Source organism: Globicephala melas, chromosome 15 (assembly GCF_963455315.2).
Source record: "Globicephala melas chromosome 15, mGloMel1.2, whole genome shotgun sequence".
Lineage (NCBI taxonomy): Eukaryota > Metazoa > Chordata > Mammalia > Artiodactyla > Delphinidae > Globicephala > Globicephala melas.
The window spans coordinates 63,313,760-63,329,242 of record NC_083328.1 but is presented as its reverse complement, the minus strand read 5'-3'; the positions used below and the strand labels follow the sequence as shown (position 1 = coordinate 63,329,242).

The 15,483-nt window shown below is 44.4% G+C and overlaps 1 protein-coding gene across 5 annotated transcripts in view; it reads right to left on the bottom strand.

The window, feature by feature from the left end:
• Positions 1-15,483, bottom strand: part of PHF20 (PHD finger protein 20) — a 133,333-nt gene that overhangs the window by 116,498 nt on the left and 1,352 nt on the right. The window contains exon 1 of one of the 5 annotated variants that reach the window (XM_070043622.1): positions 12,853-12,927. The exons of the other annotated variants lie outside the window; for them this stretch is intronic. The gene's annotated coding sequence lies outside the window, so the exon portion shown is untranslated. Of the gene's footprint in view, positions 1-12,852; positions 12,928-15,483 lie in introns of those variants that run through there. 5 annotated transcript variants of the gene reach the window in all.

The following is a 15,483-nucleotide window of genomic DNA, read 5'->3' as shown; positions in this document are numbered from 1 at the left end:
GTTTAGTAAGGACATCCAGAAAAACTATGAGAAAAAATCTGATGCAATCTGTATTCACAAATGATTCCACTTAAAGACCTTGGCAGGACTTCAAACTACTCCTTTACATTCAAATTTCCCTACAGGGAACTCCCTGGTGGTCCAGTGGTTAGGACTCCACGCTTCCACTGCATGGGGCATGGGTTCGATCCCTGTAGGGAACTAAGATCCCGCAAGCTACGGAGCATGGCAAAAAAAAGATTTTTTTTTTAAACAAGTTTTCCTACAATGTGAGCTCACTGCTACACAGGAGACAGAGAGCCCAGTTTATTTCCTTAAATACAGTATTTGCAGTCAATGCCCCTGTATCAATGACAATGAAAACTTTAAATGTACACTGTGTAACACAGTTTAAAGGGCACTTTCACAAACAACAAACTGGGAGAAAATAACTGCAACATATATGACCAAAGGGCTAACTTCCTTTATTAACAAAGAGTGCATACAAACGAAGAACGAAAAAAGTTAAACAACTCACTTATGGGCAAAGTGTATGGGCTTCTCTGGTGGCGCTGTGGTTAAGAATCCGCCTGCCAATGCAGGGGACATGGGTTCGATCCCTGGTCCAGGAATATCCCACATGCCATGGAGGAACTGAGCCTGTGCACCACAACTACTGAGCCTGTGCTCTAGAGCCCACAAGCCACAACTACTGAGCCCGCGTGCTACAACTACTGAAGCCTACGCACCTAGAGCCTGTGCTCCACAACAAGAGAAACCATCACAATGAGAAGCCAGCGCACCACTACAAAGGGTGGCCCCGGCTTGCCGCAACTAGAGAAAGCCCGCGTGCAGCAACGAAGACCCAACGCAGCCAAAAATAAATAAATAAATTTATTTATTTTTAAATGGGCAAAGTGTAAGAACTGGCAGGTTCCCGGGGAAGGGGGAGGTTTGGAGGGGGGGCCGGGAAAATATAAAGGTCTAATAAGCATGTGATATTATATTATCGACATAACCTCACCCTAAATTAAAGGAAATGCAAATCAAAATAACAATTTTTCAATTCTCAGACTAAAAATTTCAAGGTAAAATACCCAGTGTCTTCAGGGATGAGGAAAAAACGATGCTTATACACTGTTGGTAGAAGCATAAATTGGAAAATCTTTTCTAGAGACAACTTGGCGCTATCTACAAAAATGCAAATACCTGCAACCCAGCAGTCCCCATTGCCAGTAACTTATCCGACAGATACATCCCCCAAAGTCTGCCAAATTACCTGTAAGGATAAACAATATAGTTTCATAATTTCTGCACCTAAAATGTCCATTAAAAAAGAGGGCTAGTTAAATGAATTATGGCCATCTATATAATGGAATGTTGTACATCTATTAAAAGGAAAAATGGCTGGGCTTCTCTGGTAGTGCAGTGGTTAAGAATCCGCCTGCCAATGCAGGGGTCATGGGTTCGAGCCCTGGTCCGGGAAGATCCCACATGCCACAGAGCAACTAGGTCCATGTGCCACAACTACTGAGTCTGTGCTCTAGAGCCCGTGAGCCACAACTACTGAAACCCGTGTGCCTAGAGCCCATGCTCTGCAACAAGAGAAGCCACCACAGTAAGATGCCTGTGCACCGCAATGAAAGACTAGCCCCTGCTCGCCGCAACTAGAGAAAGCCTGCGCACAGCAACAAAGACCCAACACAGACAAAAATTAATTAATTAATTAATTAATTATTTTTTTTTAATGGCAATCTGTAGATGCTGATATGGAGCCATCTACAAGATACACTGTCAAATAAAATAGGCATGGTGTAGAGGCCTGTGTCTGGTGTTATCTCTTTAATGCAAACAGATCTATTATAGTATATGCATAAAATTATTTCTTGGAAGGAAGAAAATAACTGTTTTAAGTAGTTCCCTTAATGAAAGGAATAGAGCATGAAAATTTAACTTCTCATTCTTTACCCTTCTGTGTTGTTAGAATTTTTTAACCTTAAGAATGTACTTCTGGGGCTTCCCTGGTGGCTCAGTGGTTAAGAATCTGCCTGCCAATGCGAGGGACACGGGTTCGAGCCCTGGTCCAGGAAGATCTCACATGCCACAGAGAAACTAAGCCCGTGCGCCACAACTACTGAGCCTGCGCTCTAGAGTCCACACGCCACAACTACTGAAGCCCACACACCTAGAGCCTGTGCTCCACAACAAAAAGAAGCCACCACAATGAGAAGACTGCTCACCGCAACTAGAGAAAGCCCACGCGCAGCAACGAAGACCCAACGCAGCCATAAATAAATAAATAAATAAATAAGTAAAATACATTAAAAAATAAGAATGTACTTCTTTGTTTTTACTTTGTCAGCAGGAATTATCTAGTTGGTAAGATTTTAATTTTGAATTACTTCTTTATATTTTTTCGTATTTTTTAAAAATAGATTATTTAAATATGTAAAAGGCCTTCATCCTTAAACTATTTTCTGGACCTACACAACTGCCAAATGATGTAGTTAGGACTAAATGTGATATTCCCATTGTACAGAAAGGAAATCGAGGTGCAGAGGGGCTAACTGCTTTCAAGGTCCTCCAAGGCAGGAGACATGTCTCCTATCACAGGTAACAGGATTTTCCCAGAGGTAGACAAACCACTTCTTGAAGGCCCTTCCTCTTTCCCTTACCAAAGTCCATGCTATGCTTATACTCATGCCTTTAGACATAAACATAGTTTGAATACAGGAAGATGAAGCAATTGGGTGCTTTTCAAATGTTGTGACAGAATTATTACACCATTATATAGCAAGCAGAAATATTTAATCTTCCAGAAAGGACAACACCTAAGCCGTGAGAAAATTGGAACACTTGAACCACTGCCTGAGGCCCTGACCATGGCCATCGTTTTATACCTCAATCTGGAAAAAAGGAACAAGCTGTAAAACTGCTTCTACACTTGGAGTCAGTAATTTCAATCAGAAGGACACAGTCCAGGATAAAAATAAATCATTTGTGAAAACGAGAAAAAAACAATAGCTCTTTACATACGATGCTGGGGAAGCTAGATATAACTTACATGTTTAATAATAAGAAAGGGACTTCCCTGGTGGCACAGTGGTTAAGAATCCACCTGCCAACGCAGGGGACACAGGTTCAATCCCTGGTCCAGGAAGATCCCATGTGCTGCGGAGCAACTAAGCCCGTGCGCCACAACTACTGAGCCTGCGCTCTAGAGCCCACGAGCCAAAACTACTGAAGCCCGCATGCCTAGAGCCAGTGCTCCACAACAACAGTAGCTACGGCAATGAGAAGCCCGCGCAGTACAATGAAGAGTAGCCCCCACTCGCCGCAACTAGAGAAAGCCCGCGCGCAGCAACAAAGACCCAACGCAACCAAAAAATAAATAAAATTTTTAAAAATATTAAAAACAGGGCTTCCCTGGTGGCGCAGTGGTTGAGAGTCTGCCTGCCAATGCAGGGGACACGGGTTCGTGCCCCGATCCGGGAAGATCCCACATGCCGCGGAGTGGCTGGGCTCGTGAGCCATGGCCGCTGAGCCTGCGCATCTGGAGCCTGTGCTCCGCGACAGGAGAGGCCACAACAGTGAGAGGCCCGCGTACTGCCAAAAAAAAAAAATTAAAAACAGGGGCTTCCCTGGTGGCACAGTGGTTGGGAGTCTGCCTGCCGATGCAGGGGACGCGGGTTCGTGCCCCAGTCCGGGAGGATCCCACATGCCACGGAGCGGCGGGGCCCGTGAGCCGTGGCTGCTGGGCCTGCGTGTCCGGAGCCTGTGCTCCACAACGGGAGAGGCCGCAACAGTGAGGGGCCCGTGTACCGCCAAATAATAATAATAATAGTAAGAGAATATTTAAATAAAACCTAATGTAGTAGGACTACACTTTAAGCTCCATTAGGGAAAGGAATGACTGATACTCAACAGATGCCTAATAAATGAAATAAAGAATGTTACTCATTATTTATGATGATGTGAACCAACCTTACAAAAGGAGAGTAGAACAAGACCTACGTAAGAAACACTGACAATAGTAATAATAACTAATTCTACAAATGTTAAGTCATGTAACCCTTACAACCACCACAGAGATAAGTACTATTATTAATCCTCATTGTAAAGATAAAACAGAGAGGAACAGAGAAAAGTGAGGGACACCCTAGGACACCCATATAGAAAGGGGCTGAGCCAGGATTTGAATCTAGGCCCTGCAGCTCCAGATTCTTAACCACTACCACACGTTAGTCTATGAGCTACATCTTTGGATTCTCTTTCTTAACTCATCAAATGAGGATTAATGGCCCCTATCTCGGGTGCTAAAAGGAAAAGATTTGCAGAACTTCTGTAGCCTTCCAGAGGTTAAGACTGTGCTTCCACTGCAGGGAGTGTGGGTTCGATTCCTGGTCAGGGAACTAAGATCCCACAAGCGGCGCAGCGTAGACAAAAAAAAAAAAAGAAAGAAAGAAAAAGATTTGCAAAACCCCTATATGTCTAGCACAAAGTAGGTACTCAAAACATGGGAGCAGGGCTTCCCTGGTGGCGCAGTGGTTGAGAATCTGCTTGCCAATGCAGGGGACACAGGTTCGAGCCCTGGTCTGGGAAGATCCCACATGCCACGGAGCAACTAGGCCCGTGAGCCACAACTACTGAGCCTGCGCGTCTGGAGCCTGTGCTCCGCAACAAGAGAGACCACGATAGTGAGAGGCCCGTGCACCGCGATGAAGAGTGGCCCCCGCTTGCCACAACTAGAGAAAGCCCTCGTACAGAAACGAAGGCCCAAAACAGCAAAAATAAATTAATTAATAAACTCCTACCCCCAACATCTTCTATAAAAGAAAAAAAAAATGGGAGCAGAATTTTCTGAATTCATAATGCATTTATATTTAATGTTGTACTGACATGGACTCTGGATTTTATTTTGGGAGAGGTTTAAGAGTACTGTAGCCATGGTAACTGGAGGTCCTGTCTCAGCAACTGCATTGTACTCGGGGACAGGTACTGAGGGCTCAAAGTAGCAAAGAATTTGTGATAGGTGGGCATGGAACAAGAGCTTTCAATGAGTCGGCTCTAGACCGGGTTAAGGGAAAATAAACTCTAGAAAGAATATCAACCACCAGAAACTACAGAACAGGCTTTACAATAATCTAATAGTGCTTACACCAGGCTTGAAATTCAACCTCCATTAAAGGGTGATGGTGCCTTTCAAACTGAGGGACACTGCAAGTGAAAGACCAGCTTAAATCTTTATGCCTCAGGCTTCCCTGGTGGCACAGTGGTTAAGAATCCTCCTGCCAATGCAGGGGACGGGGTTTGAGCCCTGGTCCGGGAAGATCCCACATGCCGCGGAGCAACTAAGCCCGTGCGCCACGACTACTAAGCCTGCGCTCTAGAGCCCACGAGCCACAACTACTGAGCCCACGAGCCACAACTACTGAAGCCCATGCGCCTAGAGACCGTGCTCCACAACAAAAGAAGCCACCGCAATGAGAAGCCTGCACACCGTAACCAAGAGTACTCCCGGCTCTCTGCAACTAGAGAAATCCCGTGAAGACCCAATGCAGCCATAAATAAATAAACAAACAAATAAATAAACAAACCTACCTTTAAAATAAATAAATAAATGACAAGGAGATAGATAGATAATCCACCTTTAAAATAAATAAATGACAAGGAGACAACCATGTGAAGATCCAGAGGAAGAGAATTCTAGGTAGAGGGGAAGTCCTAGAGGCAAGGTGCCTCAGGAAGGAATGAGCTCCCCTCCCCTCACAGCCCTGAGCCTAGGAGGTGGAGATGCTCCCTGCAGCCCTCACCACTGTTACAGAAAAGCATAAACAATATCAGCAGGTCCAGTGACACCTATGTCTCACAGGACGAAGCTTCCAAGGGGACTCTGCCAAAGTTCTGTCTTGGAGGAAGGCCAGGGAGTACTTAGGGATGGGAGCAGACAGGTTTCAGACTCAGATTCTGGCGAACCCTGGCTCCACTCATTGCTGGCTAAGTGAAGATGAGAAAAATCACTGAGCCTCCCTCTGTTTGCCCATCTATAAAAGCAGATTAATAACCCCTACGTCCTGGGATTCTGAGGATAAGCGAGCTAACGGATGTCAAGTGCTTAGCACAGTACACACTAAATATTCAATACTGGTGATAAAATGGCTGTGTGATAGTAGTAGCACTAGCAAAAAGGACATCAGACACAAAGGATTACAGTCAATATTATTATGCAATATTAACAAATAGTATCCAATACAAAGAACATAAAAGAGCACATCTTTAGTCCTAGGGAAGTGACAAGTTGGTTCAAGTAGGAGCAAGGGCCCCTCCATCACTATCCTCTCCTCAACAACACAGAAAGAAGACTGGGTCTAAAGCCAACCATTACCACTCCTTCAGGCCCTTGCCCAAGTCACACTAAAGAGCTGAATTAGCCTCTTTCACTTGAGAGGGTAAGGAAGGAAACAAAGGGAAGAGGGGAGGAAAGTAAGGAGGCAGGAAGAAAGAAAAAGGCCCCCCCAAAAAATTCCCTTACCCTCTTCCCAGATACTTGAAATACTTTCTCTAAGAGCCAACCTTTTCTTTCCACAATTAAAATTCAGACAGACAGCAAACACAGGTTCATTCCGAATTACTGAGAATAAATTAAGTCAGTGGATCTTCCCAGAAACAATGGAAAGGGCCGAGTGCCCAGGCTTGACTCCAGAATATATTTGCTAAACGACCTTTGGCACATCACTCAACTTCACTGAGCTAATCATCTTATCCTCACAAGTTCCTTCTCCTTTTCTCCCCATCACAGTTTAAGACTCCAAGACTGGCCAATGTGCCAAGCTAGAAACATGGGCATCACCCTTGCATCTCACTCTCAGTCACCATTTTGTCACACCTACTTCTAGGTTTCTCCCATTGCCCAGTGGTTGCCCAGTTCAGGTCCCCATCAGTTCTAATCCGATTACTGCAACAACTCTCAATGGAGCTCAAAACCTCCAGCCACACCCTCCCCACATCCAAATCAATACTGTCTTATAAACTGACTTCTGAGTGCTTATTTTATGACATACAGTATTCTAAGTGCTTTACATATACATCGTCTCATTTAGCATCTACCTCATAGGTTTGTAATGAGGATTACTATTATTCCTGTTTCAGAGGTGCAAAAACTAAGGTTCAGAAAGTAAGCTGCCCAAATGACAAAGCTACCAAGTATTGGGACAAGGAGCTGAACCCAGGTAATCTTCCTAGCCAACTACTGCACTGTGGCTACTCTTCATCAATGCTGCTACAGTAATATTTCTAAAGCACAAATCTGATCGTAAGACCCCTCTGTTTAAAACGCTTCAGGTTATATGTCAATTATATCTTTAATGAAGAAAAAGAAAGCTCAGTAGTTCCCCTACAGAACAGACTTCAAACTACTAGTGCAGCATCAAGGCCATCAGTGAGCTAGCCATTATGACCAAACCAAACCGGGGGTTGTTAGAAACGGGAGATTACAAGGAGAGGAGCAAATAAGCTCAGCAGAGGGCCAGCAGCATATGGTGGTTATGAGCCAGAACTCCGAAATGAGACTGCCTGGGTTTGGACCCCAGCTCCACCATTTTCCAGATAACCTTGCACAAGTCATTTCCTTTCTGAGCCTCAGGCTCCTTATCTGTAAAATGGGGATAGTACCAGTACCTATTTCATACCTTCATACAGGTGCTGTGAAGATAAAAATTACTTAGCACAGAGCCTAGCACACAATAAGCTCTAATGCCGCCCACACACCAAGACTCCTTGCAGTGCTGCTTCCTCTGCCTGGTCCTTCAGACTGGGCTCAGCCATCAGCACCTCGCCAAGGGCGCTGGGCCAGGGCCCACTCCATTATTCGCCCATGGCAGCCTGGCCTGCCATCTGGACCACAACCCAGCACCCTACACTGAAACTGCCGGTTTCTGAGCCTATCTCTCCTCAGGCATTTAACTCCTCATACGCATCCCCAGCAACTAACAAGCAGCGCCCTTACTTGGCAGTCAGATGCTTGTTAAATGAGATAACCTCAGCCTCCTAATTGCCAAAAAAGGAAGAAAGATAGGAAAGCGACCTGTATCATCCACCTTAAGGGATGTAGGGATTCAAGGAGACAATCATATAGAGGCTCTTTGAAAAGTGCTATCCACAGGTAAATGTAGGAACTGTTATCACTCCATGCGGGAAGGGGGAGGAAGGCAAAGCACAGGGAGCGAGGCCCCTGGAGTCTAAGAAAAGCTGTGCTCGGTTTTCAGTCACAGGGAGGGCTCCAGTCTATAAATGGCGGAAGGCAGCTCTGGGGCGGGTTTGTGTGGGTTCCTCTTAGGGAAGGGAACCTTTTTTTAAATATACCTGACTAAACTGTTCTTACAGGATTCCTTAATTGAGGCATCACTAGATTACAAAGGAAAACAATTTGGAGATAGAGTCAATACCCCATGGGACCTCCAAAGACATTTTCCTAAATTACAACTGATTCACTGCCCATGGGGCTTTAAAGATAAAAAAAATTATTTAAGTCAATTAATTACCTTATTCTTTAAGTATTAACTTTTGTTCCTGGTCTTTATTATTAACACCAGAAAGTGGCTTTTACTGAGTTTTCACCACAGGCTAAATCCTTGACAAATATTTCATTCCCAACAATGCAGAGAAGTTGGCAGTATTATCCCATTTTACAGAGGAGGGAAAGGAGGCTTAGAGCAAATAACTTGCCAATGGTCACCTGGCTAGGAGGAAGAGCTGGGATTTGAGAAGCAGGACCTCCTCCAAAACCCACTCTATTTATACTGCGTTTAAAAGTAAGGCCTTTGAGGCAATTCCCTGGCAGTCCAGTGGTTAGGGGGCCCCGGGTTTGATCCCTGGTCCGGGAACTAAGATCCCGCAAGATGTGGCCAAAAAAATTAGAAAATTGAAAAAAATAAGGCCTTTGAACAACAAGGTCCTACTGTATAGCACAGAGAACTATATTCAGTATTCTATGATAAACCATAATGGAAAAGAATATTAAAAGAAGAATATACATATATATGTATAACTGAATCACTGCTGTACAGCAGAAATTAACACAACATTGTAAATCAACTATACTTCAATTATAAAAAAACAATTAACATAGGGGATTTTACAAACATTTTGTAAGAGGAATAAAACAAAATAATGGTAACATATACTCAACTCTTCACAGTTCACCAAGTTTTAATAATCTTATAAATTAGATTTTCTTATTCCCATTTTATAGATTAGGAAATAGAGAGAAAAGGGTAACATTTACTGATACTTACAATGATAGATGTGAGGTAGTTATGATGATACTTGAGAAAGAAAACAGAGGTCCAGATACATTAGAAACTTGCCATGCTGGAAGTCTGCCTCCAATGTCTATGCTACAGGGAGGGTCCCAAGACGTTTGAGCCCCACGCCCAAGTGACATGTAGCCCCAACAGAGTGGCAGATGCTAGAATGCAAACTCGGGCATTCTGCCTGCAAATTCTGATCCTTCACCACCACATACCACGCAGCCTGGACATGAAAGGTGGCCTCTTAAACTATCTTGCCTTTCTGAATTGCAGATGTATAATTCTCATATAGGTCACAGTATGACCGACGTCCTACTCATCAAAGCACTTTGGACAGCATTCACCACTCCATGAGACTTAGAGACTGTCAAGCAGACCAAACCAGCCACGCACCGGGGCCTCAAGAAGGGGAGAAATGGGCTTCCCTGGTGGCGCAGTGGCTGAGAGTCCGCCTGCCGATGCAGAGGACGCGGGTTCGTGCCCCGGTCTGGGAAGATCCCATATGCCGCGGAGCGGCTGGGCCCGTGAGCCATGGCCGCTGAGCCTGCGTGTCCGGAGCCTGTGCTCCGCAACGGGAGAGGTCACAACAGTGAGAGGTCCGCGTACCAAAAAAAAAAAAGAAGGGGAGAAATACAGCCTCAGCTGGGAGAGTTTGGCTTTTACAATTAAGAGATGTTTACATGGTCAGGAACAGAATCTGAGATGAGGTGGCAAGGCCACCTCTTCTCCCAACAGTGCCTCAGTCCTGCATTCCAGGCTGCCACCTGTTTGATATTGTGACTAATGTGACTTATTCAAACCTTGAGGGAGAAAAGTAAGGCAGCTATAGAGAGGAGGATGTAAGGGCACCAGGCTTGCAGGCAAAGCAACCTGGGTCATTAGCCAAATGACCTTGGACAAATAAATTACTTAATCTCAGTTTTCCTGTCTATTAGATGAAGATAATGGATAAATTGTAAAGATTCAATAAGACCTAATAGAGTGCTCCAAACAATGCTAACTAAAATGCCCACATTTCCAGGCTAGGGTTCCACAACCTATAAATCCCAGCACCTGTATAAGCAAGGAAGGCACGTCAATCCACCTAGCCATGTGCCTTTTCCACAGGAAAAAGAGACCTCTTGAAAATCAGGTCTCTACTAGGACAAGATGAGACCTCTTACATCATCTAAGATGCCTGGGAGTCAGTCTTTAAAATCTTAGGATTATGCTCCTGACAAGGGAAAAGCTCTTATCAAATAAAACCATCATTTAAAATCCTTTCCCAGGCCCCTCCTCTTCTTCCTTCCCCTAAGTCCACTGATTCAGGAACCACCTCCCTTTCATACAACTGCCCTATTTATGTTTGGTGACTCATACCCAGCTGCTAAAATTTTACGGGATTTCTAAAAGCTCACCTCTTCCATTATTTGGCCAAAGAAAGCAAAGGACAGTTGATACCTAGCACAAGATCTAGTAAAGTTGTCACAGCATTATTACAAATCAAGGTTTCAATTTTCAACAGGTTACCCCAAAGTTAATCAATAACCTGTAAAGGTCAGTTGCTAAGATGAATTAAGACAGGGACAGCGTCCTCCCTCTCCAAACTTACAATCTAACCAAAGAGGCTCTGACTAAACACACATTTTGGTTTAAAGTATGTTTATCAAAAAAAAAAAAAAGACAAAAAAAAGGTTTATCAAGAAACATGTAAACATCCCATCACTTCCTAGAAAGATGAGGAAGGGGAATTAGATTATATACATCTTTGATCCCTGATTTCCAAGCAACATCAGCAGCTGCCCTTGAGAATAATCAGATGCTCTCAAAGAACTGTTAGCTTTACTCACTGATGAAGTTATTTAAAATTTAAATTTCTTATCATTGTCCTTAGCAACTTCTTGTCAGGTTTTGTGGCTGAGTGTGTTCCTAGAAGGAAGAGCATTTAAAAGTAATTTTTAAATGAAGTTTGGGGACTTCCCTGGTGGCACAGTGGTTAAGAATCCACCTGCCAATGCAGGGGACACGGGTTCGATCCCTGGTCCGGGAAGATCCCACATGCTGCAGAGCAACTGGGCCCATGCGCCACAACTACTGAGCCTGCGCTCTAGGGCCTGCGAGCCACAACTACTGAAGCCCACATGCCTAGAGCCTGTGCTCCGCAGCAAGAGAAGCCACCGCAATAAGAAGCACACACACCGCAGGGAAGAGTAGCCCCCGCTCGCCACAACTAGAGAAAGCCCACACGCAGCAACAAAGACCCAATGCAGCCAAAAATAAATAAATAAAATAAATAAATTTGTTTTAAAAAAGTGAAGTTTGAACTTAGAAAACACTTTCAAATTTGATAGGGTGTTTAAGCACCTTTAAAATCCAGGATGGGGCTTCCCTGGTGGTGCAGTGGTTGAGGGTCCGCCTGCCGATGCAGGGGACGCAGGTTCGTGCCCTGGTCTGGGAGGATCCCGCGTGCTGCAGAGTGGCTGGGCCCGTGAGCCATGGCCGCTGGGCCTGCGCGTCCGGAGCCTGTGCTCCACAACGGGAGAGGCCACAACGGTGAGAGGCCCACATACCGCAAAAAAAAAAAAAAAAAAAAAATCCAGGGTGAAGAACCAGCTAGCTGATTTCCTTTTGAGACCTTGAGACAAGATGGCTAAAAGCATTACATTCATTTTCCCCAAACTCCAGCAAAAGGCAAACTACCTGCTTCATTTTTAAATTTAATTCTACCTACTCTGCTAATTCAAAGCAAAAAAGAAAGCTGGGGTGAGGAGGAGGGAAAAACATTTTTAAAATACACATCAGATAAGGGAACTTGCAAATAAACAAAATTGCATGTCAACTACAGACTCCCTCTTAGTGATTCAGGGAAGTAGCTAACGTTGAATGGAGAATTCAAGGAAGACTTCTTTGAGAAGCTTAGACAGTTTTGAATGAAATAAAGCATGGAAATGGCAGAGGACACAGAGGCAGAAGAATGCTGAAGCTGGGTGTGAAGACAAGGTGGCTGCCTCGGCTAGAAAAGAGGCAGTGGCAGAAGTGACTCGGACATGGAAATGATTGGCAGCATGCCCAAAAGAGCACGTGAAGGAAATCAGATCTGCTACAAGCTCCCACAGACACTGGGTTTCTAAGCAAGGCACGAACAAAGGCTCAGAGCAGGGTAGACCTTGGAGATAATCAGCCCCTCACTTTACAAATGGGGAGAATGAGGTCCAGTAGTATTAAGTAACTTGCCTGAGGTCTCACAGTGAGTGGAAGAGCTGGGACTAGTGCCAAATCCAGATCAAATCCGTTATTGAAGAGGATCTATCTGACACTCATGTGAGGGATGGGGGGAAGGGAGAGGACCAGGACACAAAATAGTCTAGTCATTCAGGTTTGTCCTGATTAGGGCCCAGAATAGGATCATGCTGGGAAAAGTCCACGACAGGTGATATAGCCAGGGAAATAGGTACAGATGACCTAAGACACTTAGAAAGGAAAAACCCACCAAGACTTAAAAATAGCTGTGGATATAAAAGGAGAGAGCGCATCATAAGCCATGACTCCCACCAAAGAATAATGTCATATTCCCACCAGCATTCACCTTTGTGAAGCTTCATACAGAGACAAGTCAGTAGCTTCCATTCAGGGTCCAGGCACCTGCGTCTCCCAGGCCCATTTCCAGGACCTAGAAAATCAAGAAGGACTCCTTGGAAATTCCAATACCTGGGACCCTGTTGACTTGGAGTATCTCAGAATCACTACCCATGGTAGGGTAATAGATGAGGAACCAGAGAGGCAAGCTGGCTGATTACTATATAGGATTTACTAGAATGATTTTATGTCAAGAGTTATGTTTACCTTCAATCAAGAAATAGTTAAGCATTTATTTATTTATTTATTTATTACATAAATTTGTTTATTTATTTGTTTTTGGCTGTGTTGGGTCTTCACTGCTGCGCACGGGCTTTCTCTAGTTGCAGCGAGCAGGGGCTACTTTTCGTTGCAGTGCACAGGCTTCTCATTGCAGTGGCTTCTCTTGATGCAGGGAATGAGCTCTAGGCATGCAGGCTTCAGTAGTTGTGGCGTGTGGGCTCAGTAGTTGTGGCACGCAGGCTCAGTAGTTGTGGCACGCAGGCTTAGTTGCTCCGCGGCATGTGGGATCTTCCCAGACCAGGGCTCGAACCCATGTCCCCTGCATTGGCAGGCGGATTCTTAACCATTGCGCCCCCAGGGAAGTCCCAAGAAATAGTTAAGCATTTAAATTTGACAAAATACATAGGAATCAAACTCCTGGAGAAGTTCCAGCCATGATTTTAAAAGTTTAATGCTAGAATAACTACAAATGAATATAAATAGTAGTCCTCCAAAGGGGACTTGTACAAACTCTAAGGAGTGCGCGTCTAGATAAAGAGAGAATGGAAAATAATGCCCCAGCTTAAAGCTAACCACCACCTTCCTATTTTCAAAGAGAAATCTTTAACTTTGTGCACAGAACCTAACTACTCAAAGTTTAGTTCAGTAATATTAACACCACCTGGGAATTAGAAAAGAATATACTCAGGCCCCACCCTAAACCTACTGGATTAGAATCAGCATTTTAGCAAGACACTCCCCACCCCAGGTGATTTATTTGCACATTCAAGTTTGAGCAGCACTGGTGCAGAATACTTTAAGGGTGGACTATATATATAGCACTACACAGATAGAGTACCAAACAGGCAAATAAGAGACAAAGTACCTGTTCACTTTCTGTATACCATATTTTATTAGGTACTGCTCAGACAGACCGCCAACGCTTTTTAATGAATTTGGTACTTACTAATGACCACATGATATAAATGTGGGATCCATTTCACTTCCTGAAATAACACAGTTCTAGCATTTTCATGCACATGAAATTTAAAACAGCTTAGTTGTTCTGAAAATACAATAATGATTCATTTTATTCAAGTTCCAACACTGAGTTCAGAGCACTTCACCACAAGCCCCATTAATTCCTACAGGTTCCTAGGAGTATCATTAAATCCCCCAGCATCCCTAAGAAGCAGGTGCTTGGCAAACATCCAATCTTCAAATGAGATTCAGAAGGACGTGGTCCTGAAAATGCAGTATTTTTCTGCCTTGTCCTGCCAGGGTAGCTTCTCGGGCTCAAACTCTCTCCCGCACTGAGGCCTCATACAGCTGCACACTCAAGTACTTCCCGAAAGGGAGAAAGGTCAGAGGTGTCATTATCCCATAAGCACTTGAGATTCCAGCTGTGGAGAAATTAATCTGGTTCGTTCCCGCTGAGAAGCCCTGAGTAAGATCTGGAAAGACAGAGGGAAATACAAAAGAAAGAACCTACTGAGAGGCTCTTAGGAGAGGAGAGGTCTCAGACATTTGCAGATTTTAAGGAGGGGGTTGGGGGCAAGGCTTGGCAGATAAGTGAGAGGATTACGGGGAGAGGTAAATATCCATCTCCCACTTCTCCCCCAGAAACAACAACAAAAAAAGAGTGACCAAGAGATTCCTCCAAATGACCTCCTTTCTTGATAAAAGGAAGGAAAAAAGCCAATGTAGGGAGGAAGCGTATGAGTTGGAAGCAAGACTAAAGAATCTCTTGAGGGTTTTTTGGTTTTGTTTTTTTCCAACGAAGGGAAATAAAGCAAAGGAGAAAACAGTACCCATCTAACCAGAATCTTATAGGAAGCAAACCACCAGGAGGATTAAGAGCGCTGTGAATAACCAAAGAAATGCAAGGGGATTCCTTTCTAGTTTAAATCCAGCGCTGGGGAGTCAAGCAGCCCTGGACTTGAAGCCACTTCCAGAGCAAGGGGAGGAAAAGGGAAAATCTTTACAGCCACCAATAAGCAGAGCAGTGTCCAAAGAAAGAAAGAAACCAGAAAAATGCCCGGGGATAGGGCAAGCCAAGAGAAAAGAGCTCCTGTTAGCAGAAAAGTAAAAGATAAAGGAGACACATGGGAGACAACATGCAGGCATCCCCTTTAGGATGGGCGGGGAGATCCTCCCCTAGGGGGAGGGGACTTCAGGAGGTAAGACTAGGAAGTGTGCACAGAAAAAAGGCCCCAGAAGCAGAGAAAGTGTGGTGCTGAAGATATTTATTCACCAGAGGAAGGAAGAGGAAATAGGTGCACTGCTCTGACAGGGAGAGCACCTAAAGGGAAAAGGGGTTCCAAAGAGGGAAGGAAGCTGAGGAAAGAAAATATCTTGGATGGCAAAAAAGCTCAAGAAC